Here is a 23,050-nt window from a genome sequence, read left to right on the forward strand (position 1 = left end):
TTTACAAATTCAAATCTCCCGCCTAAATTCAAATTTCCCGCCAAAATTCAAATTTCCCGCGGGCGGCGGCGGCGGAGGCGGCGGCGGAGGCGGCGGCGGAGGAGGCGTCGGACGAGGCGGCGGGAGGAGGAGGAGGCGGCCGAACCATCCAATTATACTACTCATATAGCCCACGAAAAAAGAAACGGGGAAAGCAAAATATTATCTACTCTTCATACAGATGACAACAGATGACTTTTATCTACTAAAGACTGTCTAAATGAAACTGAGAAATGCTTTAGAGAAACGTTACGGGACTGTGTGAAATCCCCACTAGTTCAAACGACCATTCTGTCTTTCTCCGAACAACAACTCAATGACAATGACAGGCAGCAGCTCCTCCGTCCAACTGAAGAAATTGAACTATTCGAGACCCTACGAACGGCCAGTAACACATCAGCTCCAGGCCCTGATGGTCTGACTTATTTTTTCTACAAAAAGTACTGGATCATCACGAAAACAACTCTTTTAACACTGATGCAAATATTGTTCGCTAATCTACAAGATTGCACAGGCGCTAATGAAGGAATTATAATCATTATACACAAAGAATCCGCACCACGAACTGTATCGGATTTCCGCCCGATAATACTCCTCAACACCGATTACAAACTCTTCATGGAAACACTGGCGAAAAGAATACGACCCTACCTTAATAACATCATGAAAGTAGGGCAAACCTGTGCTATCCCCGACAGGAAAAGAAACCACTTCCTACAAGCAGTAGGAAATGCAGTGTTACATTTTGAAGCAGAACCTACTGAAATGGCCGCGATATTAAACCTGGACTTCCGAACAGCTTTCGACAGAGTGCATCATGGGTACTTGTTAACAGTGCTGCAACGCTTGCGTCTCCCAATCGCAATATGCAATCTTTTTCGAACCCTTTATAGTTCGGCGCATTCTCGAATACTTCGTAATGGACACTTTTCCAGACCAATTCCAATTAAAACAAGGATGTCCCCTATCAATGACTCGTTTTGCTTTAAGTATTGATCCCTTTATTTGGGAAGTCCACTTTGTAATGTGCACGATTCCCAACCCTCAGAGCCTGTTTACGGTTGCAGCCTATGTTGACGACGTCACTATATTACTGCAGACACAGTTGAAGAGTTCATTACGCGTTTTCCTTCTTATTCAAATCCTAGCCGAAATATTCTTTCTGTAATGTGTCCCTTGGTCCAATACCCTCAGAGATGTTCTTGCTTTTTGAAAAATATCCGCACCGAAGGCTTAAGTTAAACTCTACATAGACTCACATTAGCGATCGTAGTGGTAGCAAAAGGCAAACTGCTAATCTAATCGACCGGATAACGATGATTAAACAAAGCGTTTCAGTTTGTAGAAATAAATATAGAATATATTCTCATAGTTTGTTGTGATATTTTATTTACTTAAAATTCGTACGTCATATTTCTGGAATGATTTCAGCATCAAGTTGCTTGCCTGAAGGCCCAGAACTGTGGATATTCCTCTGTTTTCTTCTTGCGTTATGCCAGATGTAGAAGCACATGTGCTCATTATTGCCAATGTGTTCATAAAACATCCCTGCACACTTTTACTCATACCCCATCTGCCTTAAGATATGAAACATATGACACCATTTTAAACGTCCCATTATCAGGATCACCTGTTTATTATCAACATGTGATGTTCTCTTACCTCTGCTGCCAAGAGACCAATATTCCTTCAATAATCATTCTTGTACGTTTTCACGAAGTCTCTCTTTACACTTTGCTCGACAGTCTTTAAGTGGTTCCATTAGTCTGGCTATAAAATGGTATAAGATTTTCCCTTTGCGCTGTTTTGAACCTGAGAACAGCATTCCTCTGGCGAGAAACATGATGGAAACATTAACATCTTTTCCACTTGAGCTTCCCATTTACACAGCCATAAAATCTGGATCGTTTCCCTGTTGTCATTCACTTCTTCACTTTCATCTAACTGTTGAATGACTAACTATTCAGTGTCGCTAACCATAGAGTTTAGGGACCCTACTTTCCGATACGACGTGTGGCACGTTGGCACTACACGTCATGATTTATTTCCTGAATTGTCAGAATTACGTATTGCCACTGCAGTCACCAGTCTTACATTTGCGGGTTTAATTTTAAATCTGTTTGGCCAATACCAGGTGGCATTTGATAACGTAGTTTGTGTGAACGCAGCATTTTATTAATTTTGGTTTTATTTCGTCCAATGCTTACGTACAGAATTCAATTGGGATGTCTGAGGAGAACGAAATGTCATCAATAACTCCTACGAAATGAAAGCAACATTACCTCGATCAAAAAATTTACTTTGGACATTGCTACGGGGTATTGAAGGAGGAAGGCGGTGAGTTGTCACTCGTAGTGATGTGGACCTTATGACAGGAGTTTCACAATAAATTAATTGGGGCAGGTGTTAATTTTAATTTTATTTTTATTTTTATGGTAATTTTCTGACAATGAGAATCATTTGAAAAGGGAAAATATTTCGTTATGAACCTAACCTAACCTAAAAATGTCTTTTGTATTCTTATTGACGTATGGCATATATGCATGTAATATATTTTCCCATGTGTATTATTACAGTGAGGTTTCAGTTAGATTCCTATTGTGTTTATTGGGTAACATCTGCCACTTGGGCGACTGTCCTAAATGCTTCCAGTAATGATGGGTGGTTTGCACACCATTTCCAGTGGTGAAATCCTCCACTCTCTTGTAAATCAATAGTTTCAGATTGCAACTGAAGAGCACCCTGTATATTGTCACAGCAAGCTGCTTCTGAGATCTGGTAGCTAGGAAGGCTGCTGCCGCTGCTGTACCATATGTTACAGTTGTCAGTTCGTAGTTAGAGTGTGGGGTCTAGGAGATTCCCTCAGGATAAACCGCTGAACCTTCCTATCATCTGCATGAACCATGACTTACCGCTACATATCAGTAATATCTGCAGTGAAGGCAAAGGTATGCATTATAAATCTTAGAATAATAGTGTAAATATCATCTTGTATTGTCCTTCCCACCATTAATATATCATTCAATGAAATGTTGTTAGAAGGTTTAACATGCGCATTATATACAACCCTCGCTTTTGTAGTTCAGCTACTAAGCTTAAAACTGCATGATGGGGTAGATAAAAGCTTCCACCTTCATTCCCTGTCGTTAACCATATGCTCCATGGCCACATACCCGTGAAGAAGGTTACAGTACTCGTGCTGAAGTGAGGGCTCCCATCTGATAAATCGTTCTAGTTGAGTTAGTCTTCACGATTGAAGGAGTTTCCCAGAACCTCAGGGTTCTGCTTGAGGGGTATCTACCTAAAGCATCCCTAGTGGTATTCTCTGTAAAGTGCCTTTTTGTGGCTCTCTGTTCTCTTGTCATGACTGGGGACATAAGCTCCTCTGCTTTCCAGAACTGCTGTAGCTGGGTGTCTAACCTGTCCTGTGACTTCAAGGAACATGTGATTAGAGTAAAACACTATTCTCTTCCCTCTGATGATAGTGTCCAGCAATAATCCATCATAGTTCAGTGTCTTGAAGAGTAGGATAATCTGGTGATTGAGTTCTGTGACCAAGTTTCAATAATGAAAAGAAATGTTCTGCGGCTATTAAAACTCATTGTCACCTGGCGGGAAGAACTTGGGGTCAGCGAGCTTCAAGTCAGGGAGCAAGTTCCAATGTTCATGCTGAATGTAGAGCTAACCACTCTATCCCACCAAGTGCCAAGTTATGGATAGTGGACGCCTTTACCTATCACCCTTCCAATGGCGGACATGATTTTGCTTTATGCTTTCAAAATACATGTTTATTATGTTTGTTTATTCATACTCCCTGCTTTGTAATTCAGTGACTATGGAATAGCTCTTGATGTTGTAAATTACCTATATTGTTCTTTATTGAATACTTTTGTTGTTGTTGTTGTTATTATTATTATTATTACTAAACATCTATTAAAATGTAAATAAACTAATATTTAATAGAGTAACTAATATTTAATATAGTAAATTATGCTTATCTTTTTGGATTCATTTATTTTATTGTATATAGTTATTGCTATGACAAAATGACTTCTTTATGATGCAGATACAACATAAAAGTATTTCTTCCCAAATAGATTTGTTATACACCCCCTGTGGGTGAGGCACGCAGACGAAGAATACACCCACGGTATACCCTGCCTGTTGTAAAAGGCGACTATAAGGGGCGACCAAGGGATGTTACTGTTAGAGCCATGAAACTAATTGCGATTAGTACCATCGTGCGGGGAACTCCATGGGTCGCCTTTACTTGCGAATAGTACCACTATGATAGGTACACAATAGGTTTGTGATTAGTAGCAACATAAGGTGAGTCTGTATGGGTTTTCCGGTACCCGTGATTAGTACCATTGTGAGAAACACCACGGGTCTAGGCGTTGTCTGTGATTAGTACCACTATATCAGCGACACCGCGGGTCTGCGTTGCCTGTAATTAGTACCCACTATATGAAGAACACCACGGGAATAACGGCACTCTGTTTAGTACACCTGGGACAGGAACACCATGGGTTTGCGTTGCCTATGCGTAGCGCCATAATGTGAGAAACACCATAGGTCTGCGTTACCTATGCGAAGTAAAATACTTGTGTGTAGTACCACAATGTGTGGAACACCGTGAGTCTACGCTATTTTTGATTAGTACAGCAACATGACAAATACTATGATTCTACTTTACTAGCGTTAAGTGTATTTATGAGGGGCTGTTGACCAGATTTTTAGACCCCTTTAGACAACAAGCACCCTCGATTCTGAATTGTACTTTACAAGCAGACCGTTGGTCAGTAATGCTATCGTTTATGATAGTATCTGGGTGGGATCCACCGATTGTTTTAAATTCATATCCACACATTTATTCTTCATCATCACGCTTTGTATTCTGGTCAGTGGATGGTTATGAACTTTTAAATTCTCATTATATTTCGTCTCATTTCATAACACTAGGGACTGATGACCTAGATGTTAGGCCCCTTTAAACAAAATGAATCATCTGGTTTATTATACTTGCACTAATAAGACTAGAGAGTAGGGAAGTATTTTTTATTACATTACATAATGTTCTTTCTTATATTTACCAGGTGGCTCTCGAACGCCGTACTTTCTACGTATAAATGCCCCGCGTGCACAAATGATGAATGGGAAGTCTACCAACTAATTTTCACAGGGGAATTACTGCTAGCGGGCAGGTTACATCAAAATAAGAAGTTATATGAAACGGAGTGTCGTTCGCAGCATGTTACTCAGCGCTTCCGGTCTAATGCACCGCTTGCATTGGTAAACATCGTTTTCGACCGCATAGTTCTAGGCTGGTGTATGGTACAGCCGCACTATATTTGCTGTCTGCATATCAGCAATGGATAGTGTGATTAGTAGCGACGAATGCACAGACAATATTTTAATGTGGACAATCTGGTCGGAATGCAACAGAAGCTCCAATCAGAAGTATGCCTTCTACACACTTACTTCACCGAACAGTATTAGTTTTTGTTTCATACAAGCAACACTTCCATCGAGTAAAAAGTCTACACGTGTATAAATTAATAAGTTATTAGATTTCCTTTTCTTCATCTTTGGCGTGTCTACAAACAGTAGCGGCGATTAGGAGGTGGGGTGAAGAGGGACAGTCGCCCCACCACCCCAACTTTGTGGGGTAAACATTATATTTTTATTCCACATTAGCCAGATGGAACTAGGAAGTATTTTAAAAGAGCTATTTGTAAAAACCTTGTTATCTTATCTGCTAATTCCTTCGTTTATTTTCTTTAATTATTAACATAATTATTGATGGAAATACGCACAAAATGCTGTTCGTCGCGGCTAACCAATTTGTATAGCACTACGGCAAGTAGTGGAGACTTTGCATGTGCTGTGATGAAGGGTAGTATGGGTACATATTGTTTTGCCGAGGTCGTGGCCACTGAGTTATAATTCACCCACTTGCTGCGCGCATTCATCAGTCTGGCAGTCTCTTTAGTGTCTGTTAGTGTCTTAGTGAGTATTCAAATACTAAATGATTTTAATTGCATAATCATGCCGTAATTCCATTTAATAATACCGAGCGAGGTGGCCGTGGGGTTACGGGCGCGCAGCTCTGAGCTTGCACGCGGGAGATAGTAGTTTCTAATCTCACTGTCAGCAGCCCTGAAGATGGTTTTCCGTGGTTTCCCATGTTAACACCAGGCAAGTGCTGGGGCTGTACCTTATTTAAGGCCACGGTCGCTTCCTTTCCACGCGTAGCCCTTTCCTGTCTCATCGTCGCCATAAATCCTATAAATGTCGGTGCGACGTAAAGCCAATAGTAAAAAAGTGTTCAGTTGTAATCGCATTTCAACAGGAGCTATTACCAACGTTCCTAAATTATTTCTTTGTGTTGTATTATTTATTAAGTAAATTCCCCGCAGTATGTTTGTGAGACCTGGTGAAAATTTTATTAAACAGTATTGAATCAAAATTTCAAAAAAACAAACTATTATTACGATTAAGCCAAGGGGTAGATTAATTACATTTGCATATAAAATAACATAATACAAACGAAATAATTTAGTCCGGTGAAAGTACAGTTGGTATTCTCTCGCGTTGAAATTGAAATTACAATTAAATATATCTTTTTTTACAATTGACTTTACGTCGCACCGACGCAGATAGAACTTATGGGAAAGAAGGGGCCGTGGCCTTAATTAAGATACAGCCTCACCATTAGCCTGGTATGAAAATGGGAAACCACGGAAAACTATCTTCAGGGCTGTCGACAGTGGGATTCGAAACAAATATCTCCCGAGTGCAAGCTCACAGCTGCGCGCCGGTAATCCCACGGCCAGCTCTCCCGGTACAATTACATAGATGTACGGCATGACTATGCAGTTAAAAATCATTTAGTATATGAATACAAGTAGTATAATTGGACAGTTCTGGCGCCGCCACCGCCACCGGCTCCCAGAGGCCACCTCCACCACCACCAAAGCCAGAGGCCTCCCAGATGCCTCCTCCACCACCACCACCATCACCACCACCACCACCACAGCCAGAGGCCTCCTAGAGGCCTCCTCCACCACCACCACAGCCAGAGGCCTCCCAGAGGTCTCCTCCACCACCCGCGGGAAATTTGAATTTGTAAACAAAGCCACGTGCTTTTTGACAGCTGTCATCGACAACAACGCATCGCTAACCTCAGTACTGCCATCTTGACGGGCCTAAACCTCAGTAGTACCAACTTAACCTAACTAGCGCGAGGTAAACAAAGCCACGTGTTTTTTGACAGCCACGTGCTTTTTGACAGACAACAACGCATCGCCAACCTCAGTACTGCCATCTTGACGGGCCTAAACCTCAGTAGTACCAACTTAACCTAACTAGCGCGAGATTTGAATAGGTAAACAAATCCACGTGCTTTTTTGACAGCTGTCATCCGGCCTCTTTAAACCACAGAGCACTTTGCTGCCCTCTTTATCGTAGTAGATGTAAATTCGTCACCTGTCATCGGCAGTGCTGCCATCTTAACGGGCCTAAACCTTAGTGCTACCAACTTAACCTCACTAGCGCGAGATAAACAAATCCACGTGCTTTTTTGACAGCTGTCATCCGCCATCTTTAATCTATAGAGCACAGTGCTGCCCTCTTTAGCTACTTACCTTTGAAATGTGGTGGCGGATAATTTGAAAAATGCTTTTTGACAGCAGCCGTCTTTAATCTAGAGAGCACCGTGCTGCCCTCTTAAACAAACTCACGTGCTTTTTTCTGACAGCTATCATCCGCCATCTTGCATCACAAACCTCAGTGCTGCAATTTTTAGCTAGATACCTTTGAATTGTGGCGGCGGCAATTTGAAAAATTCTACATTCTCTTGTTTGGAAACAAACCCATGCGCTTTTTTTGACAGCTAACATCCGCCATCTTTAATCCAGAGAGCACCGTGCTGCCCTCTTTAGCTACTTACCTTTGAAATGTGGTGGCGTCAAATTCCACGTGCTCTTGTTTGGAAACAAATTCCACGTGCTCTTGTTTGGAAACAAGCTCACGTGCTTTTTTCTGACACCTGTCATCCGCCATCTTGCATCACAAACTTCAGTGCTGCAGTCTTTAGCTAGATACCTTTGAAATGTGGTGGCGGCAATTTGAAAAATTCTATGTGCTCTTGCTTGCAAACAAAGCCACGTGCTTTTTTGACAACTGTTATCCGCCATCTTTAATCAATAGAGCACTGTGCTGCTATCATGCGGGCAATTTCGTCAGCTGTCATCCACCATCCACCATCTTTCATCCACAGAACACCGTGCTGCCCTCTTTATGACATGTAGTAGCGGGCAATTTGAATAGTTCTGTTAGCTGTCATCCGCCATCTTTAATCAAGAGAGCCCCGTGCTGCCATCTTTAGCTAGATACCTTTGAAATGTGGTGGCGGCAAATTGAAAAATTCCACGTGCTCTTGTTTAGCAAACAAACTCACGCGCTTTTCTCAGCTGTCATCCGCCATCTTACTTCGCAAACCTCAGTGCTACACTCTTTAGGTACATACCTTTGAAATATGGTGGCGGATAATTTAAAAAGAAAAATTCTACAGCAGCCATCTCTCGACGCTAATTGCATAAGGTGGTGGCTATACATGACTCCTTAAGGGTGCTTACGCAAGATGGCTGCTATACACATTTTCTTTTGAGACGCCCTTGGGATGCTTGCGCAAGAAGGCAGTTATACATGGCTCCTTATGAGATGCCCTAGGGATGCTTGCGCAAGATAGCGGCTGCTCTTATGGAACGGCTTAAGGGTCCTTACACAAGATGGCTTGAGACGCCCTAAGGATGCTTGCGCAAGATGGCGGACACAAGATGGCGGCTATACACAACTCCTTATGAGACGCTTTAAGGGTGCTTGCGCAAGATGGCTGCCGCTCTTATGAAGAAAGCTAGCTTAGAGGCTAACGTGTCGTGCTAGTTCGATTCATTAAATTTGGGGCTTAAATGCAAAATGTTAAATATCTCGAAAACGTTGCACCGTAGAGCAAAACGGACAAAATTTTTCTGCCTAACACCCAGGTTCGCAGTATGAGGAACATGATAGCATAAGAAAAACATAATCTTTCAACGGTTCGGTTCCTACTTAGGCCCTTTGGCATTCGCTCTGTTTTAGCTTGTATTGAAGCGAGTCTTCATAACATGATCAGGTCTAGCTATGGTAGAGAGTATAACGTACCGTGCTGATTCGATTCCTTAAATTTGGGGCTTAAATGCAAAATTTTAAATATCTCGAAAACGGTGCACTGTAGAGCAAAACGGATAAAATTTTTCCACCTGGTACCTAGGTTTGCAGTATCAGGAACAAAACAAACATTGTCTAATGATGAGATCCACGGTTCGATCCCTACTTAGGCCCTTTGGCATTGGCAGCTATCTAATTCTACAAGATGGCGGCTATACATATCTTCTTATGAGGCAGCTTAAGAGTGCTTGCACAAGATGGCTGCTGCTCTTATGAGACGCCCTAGGGGTGCTTGCGCAAGGTAGCAGCGACAAGACGGCGACTATACACAGCTCCTTATGATACGGCCTAGAGGTGCTCACACAAGATGGTGGCTGCTCTGATGAAGAAAGCTAGCTTTGCATCGTGCAGGTATCTTTACAGCACTAAACCTCATACCTTTGAAATGTGTTGGCGGGTAATTTGAAAAATTCGACGTGCTTTTTCTTAACAGCAGCTATCTTTAAACAATAGCGGCTATACATAAGGTGTTAAGGCCTCCTCTTATGTCAAGGCATAGCTCTATCGAATAAGTTTAAACCTGCATCGGGATAGCTAGAGTAAGCACGTGCTGCAGTGATGACGTCATTATGCATGTTTAGACTTGCAAATGACTAAAGAAACATAACAAGACTAGAATCGAACACTGCACTCTATACCGTGATCATGTGATCGGAACATTGGTTGAAGTGTTTAGAACACTAAATAAGTGATCAAGACAAAAATAGAACACTCTCCTCGATACAACATGTGTTTAGAACATGTCAGGGGATACCTTTGTTCTAAGTAGATTAGATTACCGCACATTCCTTGTAGGGCTAATAGGCTAAAGGGCTAATGGGCAAAAGGGCTAAAGGGCTAAAGGGCTAATGGGCTAAAGGGCTAATGTGCTAAAGGGCTAGGGTGCCTCTCCTCTCTTTATCCGGGATTGAGACCGGCTCTACAACTAGAGGCGGAGTTAACACCCTAAGGAAGGGAGAAAGTTGGGAAATAATCTATACGAATATAGCTACTCGATCGACTATATACTACAGATGGATGACTTAGGTGAGGGTAAGCGCTTACTTAATAATACCTAAACGACGTAATTCATGCTCTATTTCAAAAATATCTTCTTTGTACTGTGTGTAACCATCATCATGATAAGCGCTTAGCAGTTGTAAACGTTTTACCAGTACGTTGGGGTCTTTACAGTAGCTTATATCTACATAGGGTAACAGAGGCTCTTTGTGAACTTTGAGTCTAAATGCAGACAGTTGATGTGTAGGGACTTGTTTTGATGTAATACATGCTTCAGCAGTAGCGTTTCTAGGTACAAACTTAACTTGTTTCGATGGCGATGAAGCGTTGAAATTTCCTTCTTCCTTACCTTGCATCTCTTCTTGAGATGTTTGCACTGCGACAGAACGTGTAGTAGGCTTAGGAAATGAAGTAAAATCATCAAGCTGTAATGGCAATGAAACGTTCAGATTTTCTTCTTCTTTCCCTTTACTACTGTTTTGATCAACATCATTATCCTTATTATCATAATCATGATCTTGCCTCTCTTTATCTTGAAGTTTGTGCTTAGTAACAGAACTCACAGCAGGTCTAGACAACAAGGGAGAATTAAAAATCTCTCGCAGAGGTGTACTTTTTAAACATAAATCAGTGTTCGCTGGAATATGGTTGAGCTCTTTGTATTTTGTTCCCGATGAAGCTACATTACACGCGACTTCATGACGTTGAGCGTTGTATGCGTTCTTGAACTCTCTTCTACAATGTTTGCATTGAAAAATTATCCTACATGATATCTCACGACGTCTCCTGTGATAGCTTCGCGAAAATGCTTTTCCACACTCTTCGCAAATATACCTAGAAATAGGTTTTCCCATGACGGACTTTTACCTTCTGCTAACAGATTCTTCTTTAAATCTACTTGACATTTGTTACTCTCTACTTCGATGATGCGAACAGCTTAGCGATTAACAGTAAACTAACACAAAAGCGTATAACCAAGGTAGAAACAGTAAGGTTTAAGCCCTTCAAGATGGCAAGAGTGAGGTTAGCGACGTTCTGTTGTTGGATTTTAAATTCCGCGCTTTAACATGCATTAGGTGGCAGCCTTGAGGTTTACCGCCGTAAAGATGGCAGCAGTGAGGTTAGCGACGCTCTATTGTCCTCCAATGTGAGGCAATTCATACTGCTGCTCTGTTCCCAAGATTTTTAAACATAGCTAATCCTTATGCTTCTCTTAACGTCGTAGAGCTAAGGATTGATTACTTGACCGTGACGTCACTGCCACGTGCTCTTGTTTAGTAAACCAAGCCACGTGCTTTTTTGACAGCTGTCTTCTTGACGGACCCTAACCTCACATTGGAGGACAATAGAGCGTCGCTAACCTCACTGCTGCCATCTTTACGGCGGTAAACCTGAAGGCTGCCACCTTATGCATGTTATAGCGCGGAATTTAAAATCCAACAACAGAACGTCGCTAACCTCACTCTTGCCATCTTGATGGGCTTAAACCTTACTGTTGCTACCTTGGTTATACGCTTTTGTGTTAGTTTACTGTTAATCGCTAAGCTGTTCGCATCATCGAAGTAGAGCGTAACAAATGTCAAGTAGATTTAAAGAAGAATCTGTTAGCAGAAGATAAAAGTCCGTCATGGGAAAACCTATTTCTAGGTATATTTGCGAAGAGTGTGGAAATGCATTTTTCCGAAGCTATCACAGGAGACGTCATGAGATATCATGTAGGACAATTTTTCAATGCAAACATTGTAGAAGAGAGTTCAAGAACGCATACAACGCTCAACGTCATGAAGCCGCGTGTAATGTAGCTTCATCGGGAACAAAATACAAAGAGCTCAACCATATTCCAGCGAACACTGATTTATGTTTAAAAAGTACCCCTCTGCGAGAGATTTTTAATTCTCCCTTGTTGTCTAGACCTGCTGCGAGTTCTGTTACTAAGCACAAACTTCAAGATAAAGAGAGGCAAGATCATGATTATGATAATAAGGATAATGATGTTGATCAAAACAGTAGTAAAGGGAAAGTAGAAGAAGAAAATCTGAACGTTTCATTGCCATTACAGCTTGATGATTTTACTTCATTTCCTAAGCCTACTACACGTTCTGTCGCAGTGCAAACATCTCAAGAAGAGATGCAAGGTAAAGAAGAAGGAAATTTCAACGCTTCATCGCCATCGAAACAAGTTAAGTTTGTACCTAGAAACGCTACTGCTGAAGCACGTATTACATCAAAACAAGTCCCTACACATCAACTGTCTGCATATAGATTCAAAGTTCACAAAGAGCCTCTGTTACCCTATGTAGATATAAGCTACTGTAAAGAACCCAACGTACTGGTAAAACGTTTACAACTGCTAAGAGCCTATCATAATGCTGGTTACACACAGTACAAAGAAGATATTTTTGAAATAGAGCATGAATTACGTCGTGTAGGTACACTGACTGACAGAGCAAATGCAACACCAAGAAGGAGTGGTCAGAACTTTATGCCAATTGCAGGGTAGACTGACGTCACTGAGGTATGCTCATGATGTGAAATGCGCCGCTGTGCTGCGCACGTAGCGAACGATAAATGGGACACGGCGTTGGCGAATGGCCCACTTCGTACCGTGATTTCTCAGCCGACAGTCATTGTAGAACGTGTTGTCGTGTGCCACAGGACACGTGCATAGCTAAGAATGCCAGGCCGCCGTCAATGGAGGCATTTCCAGCAGACAGACGACTTTACGGGGGGTATGGTGATCGGGCTGAGAAGGGCAGGTTGGTCGCTTCGTAAAATCGCAGCCGATACCCATAGGGATGTGTCCACGGTGCAGCGCCTGTGGCGAAGATGGTTGGCGTAGGGACATGTGGCACGTGCGAGGGATCCAGGCGCAGCCCGAGTGACGTCAGCACGCGAGGATCGGCGCATCCGCCGCCATGCGGTGGCAGCCCCGCACGCCACGCCAACCGCCATTCTTCAGCATGTGCAAGACACCCTGGCTATTCCAATATCAACCAGAACAATTTCCCGTCGATTGGTTGAAGGAGGCCTGCACTCCCGGCGTCCGCTCAGAAGACTACCATTGACTCCACAGCATAGACGTGCACGCCTGGCATGGTGCCGGGCTAGAGCGACATGGATGAGGGAATGGCGGAACGTCGTGTTCTCCGATGAGTCACGCTTCTGTTCTGTCAGTGATAGTCACCGCAGACGAGTGTGGCATCGGCGTTGAGAAAGGTCAAATCCGGCAGTAACTGTGGAGTGCCCTACCGCTAGACAACGCGGCATCATGGTTTGGGGCGCTATTGCGTATGATTCCTCGTTACCTCTAGTGCGTATTCAAGGCACGTTAAATGCCCACCGCTACGTGCAGCATGTGCTGCAGCCGGTGGCACTCCCGTACCTTCAGGGGCTACCCAATGCTCTGTTTCAGCAGGATAATGCCCGCCCACACACTGCTCGCATCTCCCAATAGGCTCTACGAGGTGTACAGATGCTTCCGTGGCCAGCGTACTCTCCGGATCTCTCACCAATCGAACACGTGTGGGATCTCATTGGACGCCGTTTGCAAACTCTGCCCCAGCCTCGTACGGACGACCAACTGTGGCAAATGGTTGACAGAGAATGGAGAACCATCCCTCAGGACACCATCCGCACTCTTATTGACTCTCTACCTCGACGTATTTCTGCGTGCATCGCCGCTCGCGGTGGTCCTACATCCTACTGAGTCGATGCCGTGCGCATTGTGTAGCCTACATATCGGTTTTAAAAAAACATCAATTATTCGTCCGTGCCGTCTCTGTTTTTTCCCCAACTTTCATCCCTTTCGAGCCACTCCTTCTTGGTGTTGCATTTGCTCTGTCAGTCAGTGTATTATTAAGTAAGCGCTTACCCTCACCTAAGTCATCCATCTGCAGTATATAGTCGATCGAGTAGCTATATTCGTATAGATTATTTCCCAACATTCTCCCTTCCTTAGGGTGTTAACTCCGCCTCTAGTTGTAGAGCCGGTCTCAAGCCCGGATAAAGAGAGGAGAGTCACCCTAGCCGTTTAGCCCTTTAGCCCTTTAGCCCTTTTGCCCTTTTGCCCATTAGCCCTTTAGCCTATTAGCCCTACAAGGAATGTGCGGTAATCTAATCTTCTTAGAACAAAGGTATCCCCTGACATGTTCTAAACACATGTTGTATCGAGGAGAGTGTTCTATTTTAGTCTTTATCACTTATTTAGTGTTCTAAACACTTCAATCAATGTTCCGATCACATGATCACGGTATAGAGTGCAGTGTTCGATTCTAGTCTTGTTATGTTTCTTTAGTGATTTGCAAGTCTAAACATGCATAATGACGTCATCACTGCAGCACGTGCTTACTCTAGCTATCCCGATGCAGGTTTAAACTTGTTCGATAGAGCTATGCCTTGACATAAGAGGAGGCCTTAACACCTTATGTATAGCCGCTATTTTTTAAAGATATCTGCTGTTAAGAAAAAGCACGTCGAATTTTTCAAATTACCCGCCAACACATTTCAAAGGTATGAGGTTTAGTGCTGTAAAGATACCTGCACGATGCAAAGCTAGCTTTCTTCATCAGAGCAGCCACCATCTTGTGTGAGCACCTCTAGGCCGTATCATAAGGAGCTGTGTATAGTCGCCGTCTTGTCGCTGCTACCTTGCGCAAGCACCCCTACGGCGTCTCATAAGAGCAGCAGCCATCTTGTGCAAGCGCTCTTAAGCTGCCTCATAAGAAGCTATGTATAGCCGCCATCTTGTAGAATTAGATAGCTGCCAATGCCAAAGGGCCTAAGTAGGGATCGAACCGTCGATCTCATCATTAGACTATTTTTTTTCTTGTTCCTGATACTGCAAACCTAGGTATCAGGTGGAAAGATTTTATCCGTTTTGCTCTACGGTGCACCGTTTTCGAGATATTTAACATTTTGCATTTAAGCCCCAAATTTAATGAATCGAATCAGCACGGTACGTTACACTCTCTACCATAGCTAGACGTGATCATGTTATGAAGACTCGCTTCAATACAAGCTAAAACAGAGTGAATGCCAAAGGGCCTAAGTAGAAACCGAACCGTTGATAGACTATGTTTTTCTTATGCTATCATGTTCTTCATACTGCGAACATGGGTGTTAGGCAGAAAAATTTTGTCCGTTTTGCTCTACGGTGCACCGTTTTCGAGATATTTAACATTTTGCATTTAAGCCCCAAATTTAATGAATCGAACTAGCACGACACGTTAGCCTCTAAGCTAGCTTTCTTCATAAGAGCGGCAGCCATCTTGCGCAAGCACCCTTAAAGCGTCTCATAAGGAGTTGTGTATAGCCGCCATCTTGTGTCCGCCATCTTGCGCAAGCATCCTTAGGGCGTCTCAAGCCATCTTGTGTAAGGACCCTTAAGCCGTTCCATAAGAGCAGCCGCTATCTTGCGCAAGCATCCCTAGGGCATCTCATAAGGAGCCATGTATAACTGCCATCTTGCGCATGCATCCCAAGGGCGTCTCATAAGAACCTGTGTATAGCAGCCATCTTGCGTAAGCACCCTTAAGGAGTCATGTATAGCCACCACCTTATGCAATTAGCGTCGAGAGATGGCTGCTGTAGAATTTTTCTTTTTAAATTATCTGCCACCATATTTCAAAGGTATGTACCTAAAGAGTGTAGCACTGAGGTTTGCGAAGTAAGATGGCGGATGACAGCTGACAAAAAGCGCGTGAGTTTGTTTGCTAAACGAGAGCACGTGAAATTTTTCATTTTGCCGCCACCACATTTCAAAGGAACCTAGCTAAAGATGGCAGCACGGGGCTCTCTTGATTAAAGATGGCGGATGACAGCTAACAGAACTATTCAAATTGCCCGCTACTACATGTCATAAAGAGGGCAGCACGGTGTTCTGTGGATGAAAGATGGTGGATGGTGGATGCCAGCTGACGAAATTGCCCGCATGATAGCAGCACAGTGCTCTATTGATTAAAGATGACGGATAACAGTTGTCAAAAAAGCACGTGGCTTTGTTTGCAAGCAAGAGCACATGGAATTTTTCAAATTGCCGCCACCACATTTCAAAGGTATCTAGCTAAAGACTGCAGCACTGAGGTTTGTGATGCAAGATGGCGGATGACAGGTGTCAGAAAAAAGCACGTGAGCTTGTTTCCAAACAAGAGCACGTGGAATTTGTTTCCAAACAAGAGCACGTGGAATTTGCCGCCACCACATTTCAAAGGTAAGTAGCTAAAGAGGGCAGCACGGTGCTCTCTGGATTAAAGATGGCGGATGATAGCTGTCAAAAAAAGCGCATGGGTTTGTTTCCAAACAAGAGAATGTAGAATTTTTCAAATTGCCGCCACCACATTTCAAAGGTATCTAGCTAAAGAGTGCAGCACTGAGGTTTGTGATGCAAGATGGCGGATGATAGCTGTCAGAAAAAAGCACGTGAGTTTGTTTAAGAGGGCAGCACGGTGCTCTCTAGATTAAAGATGGCTGCTGTCAAAGAGCATTTTTCAAATTATCCGCCACCACATTTCAAAGGTAAGTAGCTAAAGAGGGCAGCACTGTGCTCTATAGATTAAAGATGGCGGATGACAGCTGTCAAAAAAGCACGTGGATTTGTTTATCTCGCGCTAGTGAGGTTAAGTTGGTAGCACTAAGGTTTAGGCCCGTTAAGATGGCAGCACTGCCGATGACAGGTGACGAATTTACATCTACTACGATAAAGAGGGCAGCACAGTGCTCTGTGGTTTAATGATGGCGGATGACAGCTGTCGAAAAAGCACGTGGATTTGTTTACCTATTCAAATCTCGCGCTAGTTAGGTTAAGTTGGTACTACTGAGGTTTAGGCCCGTCAAGATGGCAGTACTGAGGTTGGCGATGCGTTGTTGTCTGTCAAAAAGCACGTGGCTGTCAAAAAACACGTGGCTTTGTTTACCTCGCGCTAGTTAGGTTAAGTTGGTACTACTGAGGTTTAGGCCCGTCAAGATGACAGTACTGAGGTTAGCGATGCGTTGTTGTCGATGACAGCTGTCAAAAAGCACGTGGCCTTGTTTACAAATTCAAATTTCCCGCGGGTGGTGGAGGAGACCTCTGGGAGGCCTCTGGGTGTGGTGGTGGTGGTGGTGGTGGAGGAGGCATCTGGGAGGCCTCTGGCAGTGGTGGTGGTGGAGGTGGCCTCTGGGAGCCGGTGGCGGTGGCGGCGCCAGCACTGTCCAATTATACTACTAATACACACTAAGATACTAACAGACAATAAAGAAACTACCAGACTGACGAATGCGCGTGGCAAGCGGGTGAATTATAACTCATTGGCCTCGGCCTCGGCAAAAAATATGTACCCCTACAGCACATGCCGTGTGTCTACTACTTGCCGTAGCCCCCTCCCCTAAACCCCATGACACTACAGCCCTTGAAGCGCCTTGGCCTACCAAGCGACCACTGCTTAGCCCGAAGTTCTGCAGATTACGAGGTGTCGTGTGTTCAGCACGACGAATCCTGTCGGCTGTTATTCTTGGTTTTCGAGACCGGGGCTGCTATCTCACCGTCAGATAGCTCCTCAATTCTAATCACGTAGGCTGAGTGGACCTCGAACCAGCCCTCAGGTCCAGGTAAAAATCCCCGACCTGACCGGCAATCGAACCCGGGGCCTCCGGGTGAGAGGCCCGCACGCTACCCTACACAACGGGGCCACTTGCCGTAGCGCTATACAATAAAGCTAAGATTTAGCATATAAGACAACAAGGTTTGTACAAATAGCTTTTCTAAAATGATTCCCAGTTCCAGCTGACTAAAGTGTAATAAAATGTAATATTTACTCTACAAAGTTGGGGTGGGAGCGACTGTCCCGCCGCTACTGTTTGTAGACACGCCAAAGATGCAGTAAATGGAATCTAATAACTTATTAATTTATACACATGTAGACATTCAACTCGAAATAAGAGTTGATTATATGGAACAAAAACTAATACTGTTCGGCGAAATATGAGTGTAGAAGGCGTACGTCCGTTTGGAGCTTCTGTTGCACTCCGACTAGGTTGTTCAGTTAAAATAATGTCTGTGTATTCACCATTGCTATTCACAGTAGCCATTGCTGATATGCAGACAATAAATATGGTGCGGCTGTACCATACACCACCCTAGAACTATGTGGTCAAAAACGATGTTTACTAATGCAAGGGGTGCATTAGACCGGGAACGCTGAGTAACATGCTGCGAGCAACACTCCGTTTCATATCACTTGACATTCTGACGTAACCTGCCCGCTGTCAGGAGTTCCCCTGTGAAAATCAGTTCGTAGGCATCTCATTCTTCATTTGTGCATGCGGGGCATTTATAAGTAGAAAGTACGGCGTTCGAGAGCCACCTGGTATAACTGAAGATCCATATACAGGTGTAAATGGTACAAGTACAAACTGTGTAATTTGGGAGAGACTAAGCCCATGTGGTATTGCGCGTCACAAGAAACTGAGTGAATTGTCTGTGCAGTTCGATCACATTGCTGAGAGGTTGATTCGGGAGGTGGTGGTTTCGAAATCCTCAGTCAGTAGATCTGAAGTTCTTTTCTTTTCGTGGTACTCTCACCCTCACTTTTGGCTAATTCTGTGGCTGTACCTTTATTAAGGCGAAGATCGCTTCCTTTCATTTAACTCCTAGCCCTCTTTCCTATCCCATTCTTGCCTTACAACTTGTCTTTAATCAGAGTGATTTAAGCCAATATATATAAAAATCTGGTAATTGTGTTTCACTCATTATTGCCCCTGTAGATTTTCTGGGTTTCCCTAATGTGGGAAGCTCGAGATACACCAACTTGCAAGCCACGCATACGTTTAAAATGTACCCCCGTCCCCTAATGCTTATTAAAGAAAGAAGAAGACAACATCCAAGCAAAAGGACCTACATGGCAAGTCCTTGAACTTATGGAACTTGCAATAAAATATACAATCTCGGTTTCTCTCCCTGCCCCCTCCCTTTGAGAATACGGTTATAGTAATGCGTACATCAAAATAAAGTCAGGAAATATTGAAATTTAATTTAAGCTGGCGAAGGAGAGAATGTCTGTCTAGCTCGGGTTGGTTTGTTAGAGTCTGGCGGTATTTGAGGGTGCTCAAATACGACAGTCTCATGTCTGCAGAACTACAGGTACGTAAAAGAATTCTTGCGGGACGCAATTTTGGCTCCTCGGGGTTTATGGAAACCATAGAAGTAGTTAGTAGGACTATTAAAATTATCATTCTCAATTCAGCAATGAGTCTGAAAGCTGACCTAATTTCCATCCACATAGCTGAGCACATTAGTTCTCCTCTATGTTTCCTGGATAAGCTTGAAGATACAACCAGCCTGAAAACTGAGAATATGCCGAATAATCTCTCTTACTGGTTATTTAAGGGAGAAAGGAACTGAAAAAAATTGAAAGAGAAGCAGCTTCTTTTGTTCTGGATGATATCCGACAAAAGAATAACGTTACAAAAATGTTGCAAAGTTTGGGCTGGGAAGACTTGAGATAATGGAGACGAGCTGCTTGACTAAGTGGTATGTTCCGAGCTGTCAGCGGAGAGTTGGGGCGGAATGACATCGGTAGACGAATAAGTTTCAGTGTAGTCTTCAAAAGTAGGAAAGATTACAACATGGAGATTAAGCTGGAATTCAAGAGGTAAAATTGGGGCAAATGTTCGTTTATAGGATGGGGAGTGAGGGATTGGAATAACTTACCACGGGAGATGTTCATTAAATTTCCAATTTATTAATAATCATTTAAGAAAAGGCTAGGAGAAAAACAGACAGGGAATTTGTTACCTGGGCAACTGCCCTAAATGCTGATCAGTAGTGATTGATTGATTTATTGATTGATTAATTAATCGATTCATTGAACGATTGATTGATTGATTGATTGATTGATTGATTGATTGATTGATTGATTTATTTATTTATTTATTTATTTATTTATTTATTTATTTATTTATTTATTTATTTATTTATTTATTTATTTATTTATTTATTGAGCGATTCATTGAACGATTGATTGATTGATTGATTGATTGACTGACTGACTGACTGACTGACTGACTGATTGATTGATTTATTGATTGATTGATTGATTGATTGATTGGTTGATTGGTTGATTGATTGATTGATTGATTGATTGATTGATTGATTGATTGATTGATTGATTGATTGATTGATTGATTGATTGATTGATTGATTGATTGATTGATTGATTGATTGATTGATTGATTGATATGTAAAATTAATTTGAGCAGGAGTAAGAATGTGTGTTTATTTCCTTAACCTTTTCATCGCCAACGTCCGATTGATCAGGCGTTCGATGTTCAGTCTAAAATCGCCAACATCCGATTGATCGGACGTTCCGGAAAAACATTCTTTCCAAGTTATTTATTCGTTTTAATAATGTATAATACATGTTTTGGACTAGTACTGGATTAAAAAAGACTACATACAACAAGTTTGGTTGAGGAACTTGGCTGCCGAGTAGCTTGGTGGCCGAGCGGCAATTCAGCTCCCGCGGGTGGGTAACGAACCCCTTACTATTTTACCGAAAAAAAGGAACGCAACTGTTCCGTATTCAGAAAGATTAGTACTAGTCAAGGTGGTAAATGGACAAAGTCCAGATACATTTGTGAACAATGTAAGGAGGGTTTACAACCCTTTGTTCCTCCCTAAGCACATTTGCTAGAACACGTAATGAATATGTGTAAATATTATTAAATAATTTTTGTGTCATAATTTTACGGCAAAAATGAATTTTTGAGCGTTAAATCTGTGTGAAATAGACATTAGTAATCATTTTTACTTAAAACGAACCAGGAACTGCAGCATTTGCATATAATGTAGGATTAGAAAATTTCACGGTAATTTAATAATAATAATAATTTTAAAAAATATTGTAACTGTATTATTGTACATAAGGCCCTATATTTTTATATGTAGCATAGGGAACACCACCTCTCTAAAATAATGCAGATTTGATAGTAAAATATTTTTTCTGACCGGTTTTTGATCATGAAATAATTTATTTTTCAAAGAAAGGAAATATTTATTTGAATTATCACTTCATAAAATAAGCATTTATAAAATAAGGGTGCATTAATTTACGTCAATAAAATGCCCGAAGCATTACCTTCGAGAAAGAAAATGCCCATCCAATTTACATAAATTGAACATAATTTATTACGAATAATTTACTGGAAGGTAAAAAGTGCTCATTAGGCCTTGGCGGCATAGGACATGGACACCGCGTATGAGGCTGGCGGTCAGATGCAGATATGGGTGAATACAAGATTGAGGCTACGGATTCGATCCCCGTATGATTTCCTCACTGAGCGCGGGAACTGGCTTAATTATGAATATCTTGATTTGTTTCATCTTAAATTATATCATTTAATGCTGTAAGAGAACGTTCATGATGGATGCATACAGTGAGGTTAGTTTGTTATTGTTATGTCTAGTGATTGTCATGTTGGCGGGAGTGATGAGCCTTAAGAAAGAGATTCGGGCGGTGATATTTACTTTTTAATGTAGGGCCTTAAGTGGCCATTACTATAACTAGGGTGCTTGGTTGCGTCCTCACCCATATCTGCATCTGAAGGCTCAGTACCTGAGGGTACTATGAGCACATAATGAAGAAGGAAGACAATCTTCGAAGGTCCTAAAGAATGCCTCAAAATTGCCTCCGATACTCCAGACTTCGTGCCCTTCCACAAAATTGAGATAACGCACTGGTCACGGTCATTTTAGATTCAGGAAATATTATGCCCATCATTTTGATAGAATGACATTCGAATCTGTGGTACTGTTGTAAATTTTCTGAATATGTGTCATCTTTATAATGTGTTTCGGCTAACTCTTCCCCCCTAGAAATTTTGGGATTTATCTATGCCAAAATTCGTATTTCAAAATTTACGTGGAAATCTATGTTATTTGTTGCTAAAAGTTTGCCATGCCCTATTATACTAAAAGCAGATTTCCTGTCACATTCCTCTATGCACGATGTTCAAAGTAAATTCTGCACATTCCAATCTAGGAGTAATTCTCATCTTCCGTACCTCTTTTGAAATGTAATTCTGTAGCATCTTCTATTATTTCGCCTCCCCATAGTGAGATGTCGTTTGACCGTAGGCATCTACCTGAGGATCAGGCAAGTTGCATTCTTAAAACATGTCGGTCATTTTCCAACGTATTTTCGGAAAATCTAGGTGTGACTGACTTAAGTGAATACAAGATTGAGGCTACGGATTCGATCCCCGTAAGATTTCCTCGCTACAGGTTTTCTCCGCCGAAAATGTAGGTCCTCAGTTAAATCATTGACCAAATGCTGAGGGATGGTGTCATTTGACTCTCCAAGTCGGCGTATTCTGTAACCATTTTTCTGGTGTCGAAACCTCCAGGTGGCTTCAGGCCAGTAATTGGTCACAGGGCGTTAAATATTAAGATTGTTCTACAAGCAGTACCCCCTTCCCGACTTGCATTCATGTTTCTCTTTGTTTCGGAAGGCTACGTTCTTCACCACCTTAGATCTCCACCAAGCCTATAATGAGATACGTCTGGTGGAAGAACCAAAACATAATCTGACTGCCTTCGCTACCGACTGGAATCTGTATGAATACAACCGCGTGCCTTTATCCTCACCATGGGCACGGTGGTTCTTATTAGGCTGCTAGATATGGCCTTCTGGGATATTAAATTAGTATATCTGTACCATTATCTACAATATGTTGTTTTATTGAGACCTTTGAAGAACCCTTAACTCAT

The sequence above is a fragment of the Anabrus simplex genome, chromosome X, assembly GCF_040414725.1.
Source record: "Anabrus simplex isolate iqAnaSimp1 chromosome X, ASM4041472v1, whole genome shotgun sequence".
NCBI lineage: Eukaryota > Metazoa > Arthropoda > Insecta > Orthoptera > Tettigoniidae > Anabrus > Anabrus simplex.